The following is a 15,939-nucleotide window of genomic DNA, read 5'->3' as shown; positions in this document are numbered from 1 at the left end:
ATTGGGGGCTGGGGAGGGATGGGTAGGAGGAGGTTCTACTGGCAAAGATAAGATCAGAGCAGCTCATTTAAAAAAAAGAAAGAAAGAAAGAAAGAAAGAAAGAAAGAAAGAAACAACAACAACTAAAAATAGAAGAAATGACTTGTTCCTTTTAATCTGTGTGAACTTAACTCCGAGCTACCTCTTGTGAAGTTTCAAGTTTCAGGTTTTATTATCATTTACTAGATAAAAATGTGGACATCATTATCAGCAATGAAATTCTTGGCCTCGGGGCCAGCTCAACTTGCAAAGTGTAGCAGTTACATAATAATAATGAAAGAACAATAAAAGGTAAATATAGGGGTAATATAAGGAGATATATAAGGGAATATATATGTACATGTGCAATAAATAGAAGTGTGGACTATGAGGGCCAGGAGACTGGAGTTTGTCACCGGTCAGGTGTGGAGTGGGTGGAATCACTCAGACACACGTGAGAGAAAAAGGACAGCTTAAAAAGAGGTACTTCGTTTTCTTTATAAGTGACATCTATCTTTTCTCCCCCCACCACCCAACGACCTCGGGACCCACTGATAAGTCCTCGGCAGCTGTACAGAGTGAACAAGAAGAAAACAACGAGAACTCTGTGGAACCAAAACATCTGCCCCCACAGGCCGGAACAGAGGTGGTGTACCCAACCACCTCCACTGCAATGAGGCGAGAGCATGACAACAACAAGGGCATTGCTGGAATGATGCCAAGCCAATCATCTGCTCCAAACTCCCCAGGATCTCAGCAGTCAAATGGAGATTGTGAACACAAGGAAACATGATAACGTTGGCGTGCGCCAGCCGTCATTATCATCTCCCGAGGCTGAAGACGAGCTACCTGACAAGGAGGGCCATGCTGATGCACCATTGTCTGACCCACTCAGGGAGAGCCATGCTGTGACAGACACGCAAACGTCCCACCCCAGTCTCCTTGACTCCTTCTCACCATCCCCACCCCATTGTCTTATGTTCTCTGACAGTATGGAGAGGCTGCTGTCAATTGGCAGGCTGTCTTTTTCTAGCCTGAGACCCAATCCTAACAGCCCAGCACCCAAACCACCTGCTCCACCCCCACCCTCACTCCCCACTTTCTCCCAAGTCAAACCTGCCTCTCCCAACGGCCCTGCACCCACACCAGCTGCTCCACCCCTACCTTCACTCCCCTCTTTCTCTCCCTCCCACGTTAAACCTGCCTCTCCCAATGGCCCAGCACCCAAACCAGCTGCTCCACCCCTACCTTCACTCCCCTCTTTCTTTCCCTCCCACGTTAAACCTGCCCCCCTACCTCCAGCAGCTTGCGCAACTATCACAGAGACTAAGAAATTCCCCGAAGGGACTTGCTGACAACTCAAAGTCTTGCCGAGGTGTCTGTTTATAAAAACTCCCCGGTTCAAGTCAGGGCACTGTGTGCTCACGTACTCATCAAGTCAGGGCACTGTGTGCTCACGTACTCATCAAGTCAGGGCACTGTGTGCTCACATACTCAGCAATATCTGTCCTAGTCAGAAAGAGAACCAATAAGCATTTTTCAGAGAAAGTTGTTAGCTTTTCCAATTTAAAGCATGTTGCATGTCAATATGAATCTTTTAAACCCTTTAAACTTACTATAAAGCTAGCACTTCTGAACATTAGATCTCTTTTAAAAGAGTCATTTCTAATCAATGATCTTATTTGCACACATAAACTTGATTTTTTACTTTTAACTGAAACATGGTTGGATCAAGCAAGCAGTGCCACTACCCTCATTGAACCAGCTCCTCCAAACTTCACTTTTATGAGTGCTGCTAGAACAGACAGAAGAGGAGGGGGAATAGCCACACTATTAAGAGAACCTTTTCATTGCAAACAGTCATCGGTCATTGGCTTTACATCATTTGAATGCCTATGTGCTCCAGTGAAGTGTTCTCCTCAGATTTTGCTAACAACTATTTACAAGCCTCCAAAACACTCACCTAAAGTTTTTCTTAATGAGCTAAGCAAACTACTGTCTGTAATTTGAACGGACTTTGATTGCCTTATCATATCAGGGGATTTCAACTTGCATGTAGATAATCCAAATAACAGTTATGCTAAGGAACTAAATGCATTACTTGATACCTTCAGTCTAACAGCATGTACAGGGGCCAACTCACTCTCTTAGTCAAAAATGATCACACGGGTGTTTTCACTTTCAAGGACCTCAAGTCAACTGTCAAGTCAAGAGTCTGTAGATGATTTGCTGTATAATTTTTATGGATGACATTGCCCAAGTAAAGGACAGTCACCAACAAACAGAATGCACCATGGAAACAAAGTCTACCTGATAAACTCCTAATAATACAGTGTAGGAAGACTGAGAGAAAATGGCACAAATACAAACTGCAGATCCACTATGAACTCCATAAAGTGATGCTTCGCTCATATAATGCTGAAATACGTAAAGCAAGACAGTCTTTTTCCTCTAACATCATCAGTAGAAATATATACAATACTCGTGTTATTTGCAACTGCCGAGAAGTCAACTAACCCCCCCTCACAGTTGGCATCTGAACTTCTCTCTGTTAATAAGTGTGACGAGATTGCATCCTTTTTCAAAGGTAAAACTGAAAAACTAAAATCAGGCAGAACATATCCTCTCAATTACTGACAACTCAACATTTGGAATTACCGGCAACAAAGAGAGGGGAGCTCACCTTGATGTCAGAATTTAGTTTGATAGACAATGAAACTCTGCAGAAAACACTACAGAATCTCAGCTCTTCCACATGCTGCTTAGATATTTTACCTACCAACTTTTTCAAATCCGTTCTTCACCTCATAGCAGCAGATGTGGTTAAAATTGTAAATGTATCACTGCTGTATGGGACATTCACTAGGTCCCTAAAAACGGCTGTTATAAAGCCCCTACTTAAAAAGAATAATTGGATCCACCTAATCCATACTAAACAATTATCAGCCAATACCCAATCTATCATCTGTTGGCAAAATCATCGAAAAAGTAGTTTTATAATCAACTAACCACCTTCTTATCGTCAAATGGGTATTTTGATGATTTTCAGTCAGCCTTTTGTGCTAATCACAGCGCTGAAACAGCTCTCATTAAGTTTTTAAATGACATACACCTTAATACTGATTCAGGCAAAACATCAGTCCCAGTGTTACTGGATCTTAGCGCAGCCTTTGACACTGTTGATTGTAACATATTACTACATGGACTGGAACATTGGGTTGGATTTTCACGTAGTTATCAAGTGACTCAGATCATACTTAAAAGATAGGAGCTTTTTTGTTGCCATTGGAAACTATACATCAACACCAACATCCTTGACCTGTGGTGTCCCCCAGGGTCTTAGGGCCCTTATCATTCAACCTTTATACGCTCTCACTGGGACAAACCATTAAAGACAATAAAGATTTCTTATCACAGCTATGCTTGTTATATCCAAATTTAAAGCACTGCAGCTTGTTTATAAATTACATAATGGGGCGGGACTGAAACACTTCAGATATGTTTCAGCAGTACGTACCTGCCAGAGCTCTTAGATCACTGGAGAGAAATCTGTTGGTAATACCTGCTGTCAGAACTAAACCTGGTGAAGCAGCTCTTAGCTGCTATGCTGCTCAGCTCTGGAATCAACTTCCCAGTGACATCAAAAGTGGTCCGACTGTCGCCAGTTTCAAATCTAGACTCAAAACCCAATTGACTGAATGCACTCTACTTGTGAATTTTTCTGTTATGTTATTTTATGCACTGTGTTCTGTTAACTGTTTTAATACACTTTACCTTTTTTTTAATCTCTTATTTTTCTGTGTTCTTTTATCTGCTCGTTTGTAAGGCACTTTGACTTACTAATGTGTATGGATTGTGCTATATAAATAAACTTGCCTTGCCTTGCCTATAAACTGGTTTTATGAATTGGCTGCAGCATGTAGACCTTTGTTAGGCTTGTAAGATTCATAGATGTGTCCAGTATGAATAAACAGTGTTCTAGGAGGTCTCAGTCACAGCACCAATCTCAACATGGTCTTTTACAAAAACACTGACTGTCTGACACAGCTGATCAGCCCAGAGGACATTGAGCCCCAACACTGTTCTCAGTCCCAGGATGTCGGGAGTCATAACTGATCACTGTCTTTGGAGGGTTTTTTTTTTTCTTAGGAGAGTAGACTATTCTCCTATCTACGGTCTTTATTAGAGCTCTAAGCTGTACAGGACTGCTAGGACACACACACACACACACAGCTCAAACACTGTTGACTCTGTTGGAAAACAGTCAAAAGCCCACTGTTGGTGAAAAAAGTTGCTTATGCCAACTTTTTGCCTGGTTAAATAAGGAGGACACATGAGATCAAACTGACACACACGTTTATATCCCTTGCCTTTCTTTATTCTGTCAGAGATCATTATGCAGACATAGGCTGATTAATCTTCAGAAAAAAAAAACCCCACAATCACTGCAGTCAGGAGGTTCAGACGCAGGTGTTATGGACGAGCTAAACTGTCCCCCAAGTCTTCAGCCAATCAATGAAACAAGTTCTGAACGGCAGTTTGTAACCTGATGACTATGGGAACAGCCATGAACCTGTTGTTCTGGGCAATGCAGGTTGAGACAGATCCGTGTTCAGGTACCGCCTGAGCACGGTAAGTCACTGGGGAGTTCACAGAGGAGGAACTACTAGAATTCTGGAAAAATGACTCATGACTCTCCGGGAAGAAAGAGGCAGAGGAAAGACCAGTCTAAACCCATACAGCTTTAAAAGTGTATGTCAGACCGTAACCACCACGCTGACCCCGAGCTGACCTTCCAGCTCTCCAACTCTCCACATTACTACAGACACACGAATTCTGCTCATCACCCAATGATCAGCTGGAACTCTTCCGTGTTCCTTACTATCAGTCAGTCACTTATACTTCATGCTTTCTCTCTGTTCCTTGCGAAGTCTTTTACTTCCTGGAGTGTGTGTCGTTGGTTTCCTTATGCTGTATTTTTACACCTACGCAACATACACACAGGACACAGAAAGCTGAAATTGACTTTACTATGTCTTGTTCATTCAGTCATTACAAGGTCTACTTTCTGTATATCAATCAACGTATCAATGCACAGCTTCAACACTGCATATCAATAGTATCAAGCAACACAAAATAGTTCCTTCAATATCAGTCTAAAAGTAGTTCTTACCTGCTTATGATTTCTGCCTTGTTTTCATTTATACAGGGTTCATACATATTTTTACCAATACATTTCCATGACTTTTCCATGCCTTTGAGACTAAATTACATGACCATACATTCTCTGAAATGTCTGTGTATACATAAAAAAAAGGATAAAAATCCATGTAAAAATTTATCACAGCGTATTTTAACTAAAATTAATGACAAGCTATGTGGTTTGAAATCAGACATGATTAAATCGCCATTCTCCTGGCATTGACTGAATTTACAATTCGTTAAGCACAAACTGCAACTCAGGTCGGGGTCTGACCTTACCCCACGCAGAGAACAGAGTGATGTGACTGATCTGCCCGAATATTAAAGTATTGTTTAACCAATATAGATTTTTCTCTGTCGATCTTAACTGTACCACAGGGTGTAATGAAAAATTCGAAGCTTCGTTCACTGAATTGGCATTCAGTTGTGAAATTAAGCATTCTATGCTCGGTTGCAAAGACAGCGAACTCTGGATCAAATGATGTAAATAATATCTATGAAAGAGTGTCAAACTTTAACAAAGTGTGACTTGCTGTTTCTCATATTCATCATCTCTTTATGCATATTACTGAGTAGAAAGTAGAGTATTCCGAAACAATAGGCCAAAACGATGACGTCACGTCACAAACATTCGCTCCTTCGCTCGAAAAAAGTTCGCTAAAATTCGATTGGGAAACAGTGGCATTCGATACAGCCCTACTGAACCACATACACTCTATTAAATAGGTATCTGTGAAGCCAGTCTCCATGACTTTTCCAAAACTTTTCCAGGCCTGGAAATCGCTATTTTCAAATTCCGTGACTTTTCCAGGTTTTTCATGACCGTACGAACTCTGTATATACAGCATGTTACCTGAGTTCTAAACCTTGGCTTGTCTGGCATTCGGCATTGAACTGTGACATAAATACACTGCCTGGCCAAAAAAAACCCCCAAAAAACAAAAAAGGACCGGAGTTTGACACCCCTGCTCTAGCACATCCCAAAGACTCTCACTGGGGTTAAGGTCAGGACTCTATGGTGGCCAGTTCATGTATGAAAATGATTCTTCATGCTCCCTGAACCACTCTTTCATAATTTGAGCCTGATGAATCTTGGCATTGTCGTACTGGAATATGCCTGTGTGATCAGGGAAGAAAAAAAATCCATTGGTAGGATAACCTGGTCATTCGGTACATTCAGATACTCAGCTGACTTCATTTTATTGCCACTCAGAACAGGTAACATGCTGGACAAAGTTTAAATTCTGAGGGTGGACTATTCAAGTTAAAGATTACCTATGCTGACTCCTATAGGACTCAGGGTCATGCATAATCTGAGAGATTGTTGGAGAAATATTACTCTCCTTTAAGATAACCATTGTAGCAACCATGATAAACAATGTAACAATAATGTATTCATTATTATAGGGGTGAATCAATGTAATCGTTTATATTAACAGTTATAACTATACAATCCTTTGTATTGTAAGAAACGTCAAGTTCTCTTTGTTCAAAAAGAAGAGGTCTGTGTGGCCTTTTAGGGGACTGCATGTGAGATAAGGACGGCGCCTCTGCCAGAGTGTTGTGGTCAGTCATAATATATGGAGAGGGTGAAACATTCCAGGTTTCATCATATATCTTACTCCATTACTTAGCAGGGCAGTAAATATTGGTGACGACGTATGGTAAACGTAAAGGAACTAGACAATAATGACGTAACATAAACCAGCGATGAGAGGGGTCTGTGAAGATGGGCCGGCAGAGGTACCCCACATACAAAGAGATAAGGTAATGTGTATCTTTTTTTTGAGAAAACATGTACAAAAACCGGTGCTTTGTGAGAAGGCGTCAGTCACTCCCCAGGACCTGACTCAGTTTGTTGTATGCCTTTTGAATTATACAATAAACTTACACTGCATCTGACTCAATGATAGACTCCTATTGTTTTGTCTCAGAACAGGTATCGTGTGGCGTTGGGACTCAGTCTCATTTGGCCCAGGCTGAGAATTTCACCCACAAGATACAGTGTAATTCACTGTAATTCACAGTCTTTTTACTGCACAGCCAATTGACTGCAAAGTCCAATTTGGGAGGACAGTTTCTGCAAGAGTTGGTTGTGCCTATAATTTGTCTGTCAGATCTCAGACCAGAGGGAGCTGGATAATATGTCTGTCAGATCTCAGACCAGAGGGAGCTGGAGGACAACAGCAGACTTTAGCTAGCAGACTTTCTAGTCTAGTTCACCTGATCATTAGTTTAATGATCACATCTTGTTCCTGTTATTATAAGTATTTAAATTCCTGTGTGCTTATGTTCTTTGTTCAGTCTTGGGTTACTTTGTAAAGAACTTTGTAAAATTTACTTTGTTCAGATGTCAAGTTTTTGTTTTACTTTTCTCAGAGACTGTTTCTTTATGCATGTGAAGAATTATTAGTAAAGTGTCTTAATTTCATTCCTTTGTCCTCATGATGACTCTCTGATGGGGTTATCTCGATCTCAGCGACTTTAATGAAAGATCCACCTGTTCATCTGTGACAATGAGAACATAAGCCACCATATGGTGTCCTCATCTCACTAACTCCTTTCCAGGATACAGCCACATTCACCTGTCTGGGGGTTACTTGGCAAGATCCTGTTCTTGATCCGTGACAAGATGTTTTATCTCCAATAAATATAAACGCAGAGATCATTCATTCATTATCTATACCGCTTATCCTGAGTTAGGGTCGCGGGGGTGCTGGAGCCTATCCCAGCGCACATAGGGCAAAAGGCGGGGGCACCCTGGGCAGGTCTCCAGTCCATCGCAGGGCAGACAAACACACTCACATTCATACCTAAGGGCAATTTTAGTGTCTCCAATTCACCTAACCTGCATGTCTTTGGGAGGAAACCGGAGCTCCCGGAGGAAACCCACGCAGACACGGGGAGAACATGCAAACTCCACACAGAAAGGACCCGGCCGGGAACCGAACCCGAAACCTTCTTGCTGTGAGGCAACAGCGCTACCCACTGCGCCACCGTGCCGCGGTTAGTTATTTGGCAGACGCTTTTTACCAAAGCGACTTACAATCAGTGCGTCAGTCAGAGTCAGATTTCTAATACCTTGTGAGCAGAGATCACAATAAGACCGAGCGTAAAATTGCCCCGTCGTATTGCGCCCCTGGAATACTTTGACAAACACAGATACAAGACAAAGGTAATTTTTTTTTTTTTTAGGAAAGGGAGGTTAGGCATTGGGGGACAGGTGGGTTCTAAAGAGGTGGGTTTTCAGTTTCCTGCGGAAGATGGTAAGAGATTCCGCAGTCTTGACTGCATGGGGGAGGTCATTCCACCACCTCGGGGTAATGGCGGAGAAGAGGCGTGGTCGGGAGGAGCGGCTGCCGGGTTCCCGAAGTGAGGGGACCGTCAGTTGTCCAGACGTCATAGAGCGGAGGGTCCTTTACTCAAATTTGTGTGTGTACATGTGTATGCATGCACGCATGCACACACACACACACGCACGCACACACACACACACACACACACACACACACACAGAGAGTTACAGTGTTGTGCAAGTTCACACTTCACAAGAGGTAGTTCACACATTCATAGTTCACACTTTTGAATTTTCAACAAGCTCACAGTCCTAGTTCATTTCTTCTATTTTTAGTTGTTGTTGTTTGTTTGTTTCTTTCTTTTTTTTAAACGAGCTGCTCTGATCTTATCTTTTCCAGTAGAACCTCCTCCTACCCATCCATCCCCAGCCCCCAATCACTGCCACTTCCCACTGGTTGTGTTGTGTGTACTTGTACATTCCAAAGTTATGTATTTTACTAGTGGAAGTGCAAAAGCAAATCAAATAAAAAGTTCAAAACACAGTAAATTCCTTTGTTTTCTCATGTGCATGCATATGTTCATCAAAGTACTCAGTACTCACTACTCACCCACCAAAAACAGTGCATAATACCCTTCAAACAAAAGCAACAACTAATTACATGCATCCTGCCCGCCTTGCAGGAACTTCAAATTTTGATGGCGATGTGGCTAAAGTTTGGACTTGTTTTTTCAGACCCGGCGGCACACAATTTGCATAAAAATGTGACATTTTGTCCATAGGAATCTGTACTGACTAGGTCATAAATATGAACTGACTTCAGCAGTTCTGCGAGCTGCATTGTCTGAATCCTATGGAAGCCCGTTTCTGCCACTTGGGAAAAAAAAAAAAAAAAATCAAGTCACATAGTATGTCATAATAATGAGAATGTATCTCATAGTTATGACTTAATATCTCGCAATTATGACTTAATATCTTATAATCATAACATACTTTCTCATAATTATGACTTAGTATCTCATAATTATGAGATAGTTACTCATAATTACGAGATACAAAGTCATAATTGTGAGATACTAAGTCAGAATTATAATGTAAATAATGTAATGTAAATCTCCGTGATCGCTCACACACACTGTGAACGGTGAGCAGTGGGCAGCATTCCTTGGGGTTAAATGCCTTGCTCAAGGGCACACAGCCTGGATGTTGGTTCTGGGAATCGAACGGCAACCCTCCGGTCACGGGCCCGAGCCCGATACAAAGTCATAATTGTGAGATACTATGTCAGAATTATGAGACACCAAGTCATAATTACGAGATAGTAAGTCAGAATTCTGAGATTCTAAGTCATAATTATAAGATAGTAAGTCATAATTATGAGATACGTTCTCATTATTATGACGTACTATGTGACTTGAGTGGCAGAAATGGGCTTCCATAGATACGTTCACGCTCACAGTTCACCAAAAATGTAGCACATTCATGCAGAACACTGCACAGTTTATATATTTATAAGTTCTTCTGTTCAATACGTTTATTTTGAAACGTGTCTGCTATACTCTTATATGAGTGGCTGATGTTCACTAGACGCAGCACGCGCCTCTGGGAGAGTGTTGAGGAAGAGAAGGAGCGATTCTAAGGATTTTTTTGTTGTTGTTCAATTGTAGTTCATTTGTTGTTTATAGACGCCAATGTGTATTTTCTAATGATTAACTAAGCGATAATGGTGAGGAAGATTTGTACGTTGTTTACTGAGGTAAATAGCTTGAACAATCTTAATATTTAGTTGATGAGTGTTTGACAAGCGTACCATGCTAATTGATTAGCATATGGATATCGGTTTACAGACCAGGTAGACGTACTTTTAGTTGCCTTTTTTCAAGCACGAATTGACTACTGGCTCCAGTTTCACCGTTTCTGATCTGGAGACGTAAAGAGTAAGCAAGATAGCGCTCCGGGCTACCTACCCGTTATCCGCCCACTATTTGTTTGGCATCACTGTATTGAGAAATCACTTAACGGAAACGCCGCGCCATCTCGGCAGAGGACACCGCGACTGTGAGATACGACAGACCGCTGGACATTAACAGGTACTGTCCTGTTTTTTCTTTTGTACGATTGAGACTGAAGCCTTGGTTTTGTTGCCAGCTTTTTGCGTTAGTGTGTGTGTGTGTGTGTGTGTGAACCAGTGTTGGAGGTAACGAGTTAAAAAGTAAACTTGTTACTGTGTACCCTAGTGGAAATTCCAGTTGAAAAACCAGTAGCCAGTCTATTGGGATGAACGGGTCTCTATTGGTCTCTACTGGTTTCTATTGGTTCCAACTGGGTTTTCAGATTCTATTGGTTTGCCCAGTTAAGAATACCAGTTGAAACCATTTAAAACCCGTTCAGACCAACAGAGCCATGGGCAGTGGCTGCTCCACCAGTTCAACCCAGTTGAAACCAATAGGATGTAACTGGTGTTGTCTGCTATTCATTTCAACTATCAGTTGGTCTCAACTCAACAAACCCAATACCTGCACTTGGTGAGAAAGTGCTGTACATTGAGAATGCACTCAAAAATAATGAAATATAATGAACTGAATTGTTTGATTAATCAATTAACAACGTACAAAGTGCACTAAAGAGAATACATTGATTTTTTTTTTAATGTCCAGTCATTTGTAAAACGTTTGAACCATCAGTGTTTCTTTTAAAAATAAGTGTTTTTAAATTGAACATGAATTCATATTCAGTTTAAAAACACTAATTTTTAAAGTTGTATGTTGCTTAAAGAAAGTTCTCTGCCTTCCTGCTGGTCAGTTTTTATTAATTATATTTTGCCGGCAATAACTGACCAAAGAAGTGCACACACTGTTTATCTGGACATGATCATACTGAAACAATTATATTACATCAGAGCAAGAATTTTGATCACACGATCAGCTTGTCCTCCGTCTCGACTGAAGAGATACCTGGGAAGGGGGCCTGGCTCCTAGCCCTTCTTGAGTAATCTGATTGGTGTATTCAAAAATCCTTGCTGTAACGTCGCACGATTATAATCATTACATTCCTCCATAACGAAATAAAGTAAAGCATTACAGTTTTCAGTAATCCCATTACAGTTACTGGATTATTAAAATGTCCTTTACTGTGTTACACGCGCCTTTTCAAAGGAATGTTTTACATGCTGAATATTTAAAATGAACACGGATAGTTCCAGTCCTGGATGCTAATTGGTCAATACAGTGTTCCAGCGACGTTAAAGTAAGCTACATGATTACAGAATCAGCTATGAGGCGACACACATCTGTTCACCTCAATTCTGTATCAATAATATGACTGCCCACTGTCACCCAGGAGAGATTGGGTGCATGTCAGTAGCTCCCGTTAAAGGGACAAGACCAACTGGTTAGTTAGCTAGCTAGCAAGGTCTGCTAAGTATGAGAAAAACCGAAAATGCAGTGTAGCCAATAAAAACAATACTATGGAGAGCTTTAATGTTACTTTTAATCACAAAATATCGGCTGAAGATGATACCAAAAGTTATTACGAGCTACCTTAGAAACTACTGGTAGTTAACCATTGAAGCTAAATGACAACATCCTGATTAGTGTAGCTACACTACACTTATGTTACACGCAAGCTCATGTGTCCCTGTTTTTTCTGACTGGTCAAAAATGTGAACTCATGAGGCCATGCTTAAGTTATTTCAGAACAGCTAAGGGGTGTTCTTAAGCAGGACGCGAAGCCATTGCATTGAAAATAAAGTAGGCTAGTATTCATTCTTGTGTTAGCCTAAAGGTCTTCCTTTGAGATAACATTCTGGTTTGCCTGTACTGCCTAATATTATGTGTTCGCATACATTAATTAGGCTGAAGATAAACAACACTGACAGTATTAGAGTTACAGAAAAGGGTGTTGGAGAAAAGTAAGAAGGCCTCTAAAATGGGAGAAGGCCTCTGTAAGTTGAAACCAACGGAAGAAGGCCTCGGCATACCAAAAAGGGAAAATGCAAGGACAGCAAAACATGAAGGCAAAATAAAAAGGGTAAAATCTAGGACAAGTGATAAGGAAGTAATAAGCAATGGTTGGGATGCAGCTGCATCAGCATCCTTTTTGCATGAGCTAGCCCAACATTTGATAAGTTAACACCTGCATTACGGGTAAAGTGTCTGAGGTGAAATTGGGGATATGGTTGGGTATCCGAGGTAAAATGAGGACACGGTTGAGTATTTTTTTTTATTTAACCAAACATGGACAAGGCGGAAATAATGGTGTATGGAGTAATGAATTCTGGGAAAATCTGGGGAAATTTCTGGAAGCGAATGGGTTGGACCATGCAAAACACAGATGATGTAAGGGGTGTTACCATACAACCGTGTTGTGCGCTTATTGCATACACAGGTTTAGCATGCAGGTAAAATTTTAGATATAAGTGCATGATTTTCTGTATTATATTCAGTCACTCCCCGGGACCTGACTCAGTTTGTTGTATTTTGTTCACTGCTGAATGCAATAAACTTACACTGCATCGGACTCCTGAAGACTTTGACTGCTTTTTGAAACTTAGACTTTATTTTTAAAAAAGAAGAAGCAGAACACTGAGTGTGGAGAAGGGACTCGGTCACATCTGGCCCTGACCGGGGAGTCTCTCCCACAAGGGGATTCATGGTTTATGAAGAGCCAAGGGCCCAGCCAGTACTACAGTCATCTGGGGGTAGAGGTGCTACACTTGTACACTTCTAGTACCGCTTTTCCACTGCCGCGGTGCCGGTGCCGGTGCCTAATCGAGCACCGAGTCCGCGCTTTTCCGCTGACAAAATACTGGTGCCGGTGTGGGTGAAATTCTCAGCCTGGGCCAAATGAGACTGAGTCCCAACGCCACACGATACCTGTTCTGTGACAAAACAATAGGAGTCTAACAATGAGTCAGATGCAGTGTAAGTTTATTGTATAGTTCAAAAGGCATACAACAAACTGAGTCAGGTCCCGGGGAGTGACTGACGACTTCTCACAAAGCACCGATTCTTATACATGTTCTTATCAATTCCCCCAAAAAGATACACATTACCTCATCTCTTTGTAGTGGGGCGCCTCTGCCGGCCCAGCCTCACAGATTCCCTCTCAACTCTGTATTACATCATATCATTATTTCTTATTTTCCTTTTACTCCTAGCACAAGTGGTCACCAATAGTTACTGCCCTGCTTATTAGTGGTATAAGACGTACCATGAGACCTTGAACGTTTCGCCATCTGCCTGCGTTGTTAATGACAACAACACCCTGGCAGAGGCTCCTTCCTTATCTCACAGGCAATTCTTAAGAGCCTCACTGACCTCTTCTTTTTGAACACAGAGAACTTGATATTTCTTGTAATACCAAAGATTGTATAGTTATAACTTTTAATATAAATGATTACATTGATTCACCCCTATAATAATGAATACATTGTGGTTACATTGTTTATCATGGTTACTACGGTTAGCTTAAAGGAGAGTAATAATTTTCCAACACCGGTGCCAAAAAGCTGGCACCGGCACGGCACCACAGAATTGCTGGTCCTAAAAGTTTGAACCGCTGAAGTCAGAGACTATGCAAATAAAAAACACACGAGAACCAATCAGTTCAGCGTTTGATGTGTTTGCTACGTGACGTTCTCTAGAGAGGCGGGAGTAACAAAAAAAGTTTGACCAAGATAGTGGTGGGCTAAAGGCTATATGTAGCATGAAAATATGTATACGATTAAAAGATGTATGGGCAATAATTTGTGTCTACATCAACACAGGCTGTTGTTTACATGTTACATGAATGTAGTCGGACCCAGAATGGTAGAAAAAACACTCACCCTCTCGGCTCTGGCTGGTGCAAATAGACCACTGCAGACCATCATTTGAACACTCTTTTAAACTTTTGAGCTAGGTGACAGGCTTACTACTTTCATGAATTTTGCCCCAGAGCGAAAAGTTTTTGGACAAAATTCATGAGGTGTTTCGCTGTGTGGAAGCCTAGCATAAAAGTAAAAAGCAAGCAGATGCGTTCTGTCCGACTTTACATTTTCCCCACGGAATTTACCCAAACTTTCGCTACGTAGCGTTCGGTCCCCACACCTGTGGAAATGCGGGCCGGTTCTCTAAAGGCACCAAGGCAGCACTGGCACGGGCACCAGCACCGTCCTGGTGGAAAAGCGCTATAATTGGATTGCCTGGATGACTGAGCCCCAGTCTTGCTTGGGGGACCATATGTACTCAGCCAGACTGAGTTCCTGTGCTCTCATGACTGTTTTGATGTTTTGGAGGCCTCTTCCTCCTTGCTCTTGGGTCATGTAGAGACAGTGCACGTCTGCCTTGAGATGGAGGACTCTGTACCCCGGTCATCACTTTCACTGTCATTCAGTCCAGTCTCTGCACCTCTACCACTGTCCGTTGGATGATTTCTCCAATGTAACTTTTTACTGGGTGAACTTCAGAGGTGAAATGCATGAATCTTGTTCCGTCCATTGATCTTGTGCTATCATCTATCTATTTTCAGATGTTGTTCCTCTTGATAGGACAGCAAAGCTGTTGATTCTGTTGGAAAAATGAGAAGGCCTCTAAGATGAGAGAAGGCCTCTAAGATGAGAGAAGGCCTCTAAGATGGGAGAAGGCCTCTGTAAGTTGAAAGTTAACAGAAGAAAGCCTCGGCGTACAAAAAAGGGAAAATGCAAGGATAGCAAAACATGAAGGCAAAGTAAAAAGGGTAAAATCTAAGATAGTGATAAGAAAACATAAGCAATGGTTGGGATGCAGCTGCTTCAGCATCCGGTTCGCATGAGCTAGCCCAACGCCTGATAATTAACACCTGCATTAAGGGTAAAGTGTCTGGGGTGAAATTGGGGAAACGGATGGGTACTCGAGGTAAACTGAGGACACGGTTGAATATTATTTTTTATTTAACCAAATAAGGACACTCCGGAAATAATGGCGTATGGAATAACGAATTTTGGGAAAATCTGGGGAAATTTCTGGAAGCAAATGGGTTGGACAATGCAAAATACCGATGATGTAAGGGGTGTTACCATACAACCGTATTATGCGTTTATTGGTTACTTAGATTTAGCATGCAGGTAAAAATTCCAGATATAAGTGCATGAGTTTCTGTATTATATTTAGTCACTCCCTGGGACCTGACTCAGTTTGTTGTATTTTGATTCACTGTTGAATGCAATAAACTTACACTGCATCGGACTCCTGAAGACTTTGACTGCTTTTTGAAACTTAGACTTTATTTTTTAAAAGAGAAGAACTTAGTATAGGGAGTAGAGCACTGAGTGTGGAGAAGGGACTCGGTCTTATCTGGCCCAGACCTGGGAGTCTCTCCCACATTAATTGGCGAGCCGCAGCCAGGAGGGGCACGGGGAAGCCGACCGCTTGGACGGGCCTGCTCTTTGAATCGACAGTGGCCAC

Source organism: Chanos chanos, chromosome 6 (genome assembly GCF_902362185.1).
Source record: "Chanos chanos chromosome 6, fChaCha1.1, whole genome shotgun sequence".
In the NCBI taxonomy this organism is placed as follows: domain Eukaryota; kingdom Metazoa; phylum Chordata; class Actinopteri; order Gonorynchiformes; family Chanidae; genus Chanos; species Chanos chanos.
Note: the sequence above shows the minus strand (reverse complement) of the source record.